General features: G+C 44.1%; 1 long non-coding RNA gene across 1 annotated transcript in view; it reads right to left on the bottom strand.

Moving 5' to 3' along the window:
• Positions 1-330: 330 nt before the first annotated feature.
• Positions 331-6,584, bottom strand: part of LOC135913636 (uncharacterized) — a 94,442-nt gene continuing 88,188 nt past the window's right edge. The window contains exon 4 of the long non-coding RNA XR_010568080.2: positions 331-712. This is a non-coding gene — a long non-coding RNA (uncharacterized lncRNA). The remainder of the gene's footprint in view (positions 713-6,584) is intronic.

Raw genomic sequence — 6,584 nt, 5'->3', positions numbered from 1 at the left:
TATTTCGACGTCACCACCATACTTTATGTCAAAATACGCTTGGTTCCAACAGGTATGGATAATAATTAGCACTGTCTGAATATTCTGCGGCAAATATTAAGGAGAACGCAGGCAGTTACTCCATATTCGGCAGAGGCGAGTGTGAAATCATAGTGCGTTCACCCTAATTGAGACCAACAGGATAGTTTATTGATGCTAGTAAGCATGGTGCAGTTAAAGTTAGAAGCACTTGTTGCTGCATTCATAGTTTGGTTCACACATCTTGAGTCTTTCAGGCCCTTATATGCCGCAGCTGTTGTGCCTCTGTGTTGTGCTCTGGTAGATCAGAAACTTCAGGCCGTTAAGTTAAGAAAAGCTAAAAGTACTACCGTGTTGTCTATTTCGCCTTAAAGCTACAACAAAATGAGCGGTCAAATCTGTTTAAATGTGCTGTTTTGAAATTCTGTTCACCTTTAGCTAGTAATAAAATGCCAATTACTACATAATGAAGGTTGGAGTCTCCGGTTTAACAGTTAACCCAAACTGGAATTTCATAATTGTCAGTGGAATGCTGCAGACAACAGACAGGTTTACTGTAGTGCTTAAGGTCCACTCCACGCAGTCCATTTGTTACAGTTCTTTGTCCTTAAGCCTGGGCTACATAGAGTCGACTTTGAAGACTTGGCATGGCGGGTAGAGGAAGAGCAGCATGAGCAGTATTCATTGACTTGCCCTACATGAAATGAAAAAAGCCGAACATCACCGCAGGTGTTTGCTACAAGTTTATACGCGATGTACAAACTACAAAGTAGCTGTTTCCAATATTCAATTGTGATAATCGTCTGATAAGTTGTGTGTAGTATATATATATAATACATACGTTTCTGATTGTCTCTATATTATGCTTGTAATATTTTTTTGTAACTACAAGCGGAAAAAATAAGTGCTGCCATAGCTAAGCTAGAGTTGCCCCTAACTGGTGAATGTGTTGAAACAGGTTATTCATAATGCTTCATCTACTCTAGACTTAAAGGGACACTAAAGCGAAACAATAAATCAGTTTAGACTAATGAAGCATTGTTTGAGAACCCTGCAGGCAGTCATTTAAAAAAATATTTTGATTATTAGATGAGAAAATGAAGGTCCGAGTATCAGTATTTGAGTTTCGCACCGGAACTCCAGCGCCGGTACGTCAGCGTGATGTCAGGGATTCCAAAGTATGTTTGCGTATTTGGGCCACGTTGGCTGAATAAAGGTTCCGGAAACTTGCCATGTTCATTATTTGGTTCTTTTAGAACACAATGTAGTCAATCTGTACCGCTATATATAATTAGTAGGCCCTAGAAGATGCCATCAAAGTCCAACACGTCACAGCTCCCAGGTGCGAGAACTTAAGTAGGCGTCGCCAGCCGTATTTTGTTCTTGCGCTTTTTCTGGCTTACGAAACGTCTTATCGTTGTAAGAGTGGTGTTTTTGATGTTGTACAACGGTAATTTACTGATGCAGAAGAAATCATTTTTCCCTTTAGTGTTCCTTTAACAACTATATACAAAGAAAAAAAACTGCATTGACAATTGAACCTCCAATTTTTTTGTGAGAGCCATAGATGGTAGCACTACACAAAAGTCTAACTCAAGATGATGGCTTTCTGACATGTTTTGACAGGTTGTAAAGCACGTTAAATTGCCTTCAACGCTTTGTTTTTGGATATTGACTTGTTAGGATTCCTGCCAATGCAACCATTTTAGGCAAATCGTACACAAATCTTGGCTATCTGACCACTGCAGTTGCTGCTGAAAGCACCATTCTTTTCGAAATCGCAGTTGATCGTCTAGTAATACGAACACACAACGGTGAGCGCTAACTTGCAACTGTATCATATATTTCCACTACACATTTACATAGCCACAGAACACACGAACTACGAAAGAGCACAGAAGACAGAAGAAAACAACAAGAATGAGCAATAGTTGACGTTAACATTAATGTACAGTGCTCACGTTTTCTGCAGCGTGTGGTCACTGCAGTTTACTCCCTGCACACACTTGCAGTTCAAGATGAGGAAAAAGCGAGGGTACCGCGCTGGTACCGTTCGTGTTCCAGCCACCAGAGAAGACATCCTCATTCATATTCTCAAGTGAAAATGCTTCTGCAGCACATCCATTGCTATTGCCGGGGCTATAGAAGCAATGCCAATTCTAAAGCACAAGTGGGCCATTTGTTTGAAGAAGTATCTAAGTCCACTGCATTTGTGTCCTGATTTTTAAGGGCACACACATCACTATGTATACGTATGGCATTGAAAATAAGCTTAATGAAGAGGCGTGTTGCAAGCATTCCCGGTGATGTTATGTGCATAACCAATCGGATAACTTGCCATAGTGTCATTTCTGCCATGTTGCATGGCACGGGAAGAGGCGGCTGAAAATGCTGGGTAGTAGCGCCGCTGCAATCGGCAGTGATGCACATTTTTGAAACCTTATACTTAATTGCACACTTTGCACGGCACGCTTAAGTCTGTCGCACACATCTGTCAAAATTCTTCTAGGTTACTTACACACAGCATGCGTACATGCGTAATGCGTAATGTATACATTTGACTTCTTGGCCATTATGCAGCCTAGCTTACTGTGCATTGCTCACATTTCAGAAAGACGTGCTTGTCAACAAGTTAGGTCGGCGCATTTCTCCGCAGCCACCTGTTTGCTTGAAATGCGAGTCGAGCGTAAGCAATGCTTTGCTGAATCTGTCTAATCTGGTAGCTAAATGCATGTTTCAGCTGTTCCTCTCCATGAAAAAATAATGCAGGCGTAATGCTCATCATGAAATCTGTGTGAGGGGAAGACTAATGTGCTCGTGCAACGCAACGTGATGTGCACAGTGATCATCTCGGAAAGTGAGTTGGTTTTGGCACAATAGAAGTACACCTACAGTTATGGCCTCATGGTTAGAGCACGGGTTGCTGTTCTGGGGGACCGATGTTCAATGCCGCCGTCGGGCACGTAATTCACTTTTTTAGGCCTCAGCTACGTGGCGAAATATCAGCACCCAGCAGCCACAATCGGGAAAATCAAATACGGTTCACACAGAAAGCTTCACTTTAGAAGTGGCACAAGGTTTCGCCTGTAGAATTTTACAGAATGTATACTTAAAAGTATTGTAGCAAAGAAGAATGACCTGTGCCTAAAGTTTGGCGCACGTGTGTGAGTGCTACACATTCGCCCGTATTCCAGCAAAATCGGCCTCAAGTTGCGAGTGACTCCAGTTCCTGAGCAGGCAGGCATTTACTTTGCTTTGCGACCATTTGATCCATGCTTGTGCACGCCGGCCACTATTGTGTGCCAGTGCATAATACAGCAGAGATGGATGTCTAACTTTACATGAACTACAAGCCATACATGAGTCCGTTGAGGCAGCCTAAGCGTTTATCAAGCATTACCCCAAAAATATTCCCCGAAACTGATTCCCTGAGCGCAATTAAGCAGTTAATTGAGTCAGTGAAACTCCATTACTCTGTCAGGAGATACATATGAAACTTCGTAATGACTGCCCTTTCGATAATCACCTGCACTGCATTTAGGGAAACAGCTTAGACTCTTTCATTGCCATCGCAGATAACAACGCACACTACAACAGGAACAAGCACCACCAACACCTCTTGAGCAGTACTCATTAGCCATTTGTCAAAACCAGAAAAATTACACCCGAGTTCACACTTTTTCCATGTGCCCACTCTTTCCCCAGCAACCTCACAAAGGTGGAGGAAGTTCCCCTGATGTAAATCTGGGCTGTGGTCAACCTCAACGCTGCTGCCGCAAGTGGAAGGGCTTCATCAAATACATTGCCACCCGTTGCAACTATACGATACTGGCAAAAGGCGCCAATGTGTACCACCTGCTGAGGACTTGCCAAAGCACATGACACTCCTGCGAGCCCTTGCTCAGACTACCTAGAGTGGCCTACACAGTGACTGGCATGCTGTCGTCAGTAAGTAGACTCAAGATTACTCTCACTAAGAAATATTACTTGACATTGGCACAATGCCGGGTTGCATTCATTTATATAGTTATTTTGTTTGCTGTGCTTTAAGGCTGCCTTCCAATAATTAGAAAAAGTCAACAGCAGGCACCTTTCCTTTCTTTAAGGCAAAGCTGAATTAGATGCTGTGTTGCCTTTTTGATGTTGACGCAGTTTGTTGTGCAAAATTTGTTATAATGGTGAATATCCCATGCACAAAAATTGGCAGTCCAGTGTTTACAAAGACAAGCCCTCCCCCAAACGGTAAAAACAAGCTTTATGTGCCATTCTCCACGTGCTGCCATTAGCTAGTAGTTCGGCTCTCTCAATGGTCGTCTTTGAGTTTTATTTTCACTTCAAAATTTAGGTTTGTTGCTTTGTCCCGCTCACTTCCGAAAACTTGTGGTCACTTCAGGTGACTTCTTGCGATTGTTAGAATACGACTTTTTTGTAATCAAAGGAATCGTAATCTAGAGTGCGTTCTCACACTACAGTATTCTTCTTATAGTTAAATTTTACATGACTTGTACAGGCACCAATAATAAATATCCCTAAATGTCATTGTAAATAGAGAAAGTCAATGAAAATGCTGTGGAAATCGAGGCACAGTGCAAACTATGTGGTATGATCAATGACACACAGCAGTTTTTTGGCCGATTTCTCTGCGGTAGCAGTTTTTTACCACTTTCTCTACGGTAACAATCGCAGCCTTCTATGAAGGTGTACATAAAGATACATTCCGGGTAATATTCTTAACCGGCCATGCTTCTCATTTGGGTTTGGTTTGGGAGAGTTGTGCACTTATCTGAATTAATGTTGTTTTGTGGAAGCATACACAACAGGAAGATGTGTATACAATATATTTGTAAGGCGTATAAGTTCTGAACCATATGGTCAAAACCACACCCCAGATCAAGATCGTCTTCTTCATTATTGCTCCTTTTGAGGAATAATCATGACATGACCCCCGGCTGCTGAAGCATCATCACGGTACTTGTTATGGTGTGGGTGAGAGGTAAGGATTGAGGCGGGATACATGAACGTCTGCAGGTAGCGAAACGCAGGGAGAGAAAGACTCAAGCGGGCAAATCTCGTAAGTGAAGTCTGTTACATGTCTTAAGACACGGTAGGGTGCAGAGTTCCGAGAAATAAATTTTTTGGAGAGTCCAACACGCCGAGTCGGAGTCCATAGAAGCGCAAGGGCAACCAGAGTACAGATAATGTTGCGATGACAGGTGTCATAGCTGTACCTCTGGTGACCTTGCGATATAGTGAGGCTATGGCGAGCAATCTTGCATGCCTCGTCAGCTCTGGAAATGGCATCGCAGGCGCACTCAGTGGGCGAATGGATGGCAGCGAAGACGATAGCGCCAAAAGTCAATATTAGGTCGTGGCTAAACAGAAGTTAAAAAAGTAAAAAACCAACGGTATCATGACGGGAGGAATTGTGGGCAAATGTAATGAAGGGCAATGCAACCTTCTATTCTTGATGTTCAGAAATGACATACACAGAAAGCATGTAATTTAGCGCCCGGTTGAAGAATTTAGTCACGCCGTTAGTTTTACGAGTGGTAAGCCGTCATATATTTGTGTGTTGTGGCGTAGGAATGAAGCACGCCATCGATAACACCAGCGAGAAAGTAGCAACCACGGTCGGTGTTGAGTTGACAAGGAACTCCATGATGTAAGATCACATCGTGTAGCAGAAAATCAGCGATGTCCATCGCACAGCTGGCAGGAAGAATGCATGTAATTGCATATCGGGTGGTGTGGCCTGCAGCAACAGCAATCCATTCGTTACCAAGAGTAGAGGCTGGGAAAGAACCTAGGAAATCAAGGCCAACTCGGAAGAAGGGATCAGATGGGATGTCAAGGGGCTTAGGAATCCAGCAGGAGGCATAGGTGCTTTCTTTCGGCGTTGAGACGGTTCACAAACAGTGACTTGGCGACAAACGGAGTGGTAACAACCACGCCAAAAGAAGCGATGCCGAACGTGGTCGTAGGTCCAGGAAACTCCAAGGTGACCAGCGGTTGTGGCGTGATAAAACTGGCCGAGGACACTCAAGTGCAGTTACGTGGGAACGGCAAGCAACAGTTTGCGTCTGTCCGGTGTGGTGGTATGATGTGCCGTACTTAAGCACACAGAGGAGAAGGGATGGCTCGGGCGCCACAGAATCCAGCTTCTGAATAAACTCGCATTAGATGCGATAATGGTGCACTTCATCACAAATGTGGCTTAAAGAGAAGAGTGAGAGTACACATGCAGGCGCATCATTAGAGGCTCCAGGCGGATCCATGAGATTGCGGGACAAACAGTCAGTATCCCGGTGCAATCTGCTAGACTGATAAGGAACAGAGTAGGGGATGAGGATTTTCGAGCCGCAGTGCCCAGCGACCAAGACGCCCGGTGGGATGCTTCAGGTACAAAAGCCAGCAAGGTGCTTGGTGATCGATAGTGACGGCGAAATGCCGGCCATTAAGTAGTGGCGAGATTAGCCCACTACCCGAACGTGAACAGAACACTCCAGTTCCGTGATTCAGTTGTTCTGTTCGGCTTGGGAAAGGAAGCGGGTGGCATAGGCAACAAC

The sequence above is a fragment of the Dermacentor albipictus genome, chromosome 6 (genome assembly GCF_038994185.2).
Source record: "Dermacentor albipictus isolate Rhodes 1998 colony chromosome 6, USDA_Dalb.pri_finalv2, whole genome shotgun sequence".
Classification (NCBI taxonomy): Eukaryota; Metazoa; Arthropoda; class Arachnida; order Ixodida; family Ixodidae; genus Dermacentor; species Dermacentor albipictus.
The sequence above is the reverse complement of the archived record's forward strand: the minus strand, read 5'-3'. Positions and strand labels throughout refer to the sequence as shown.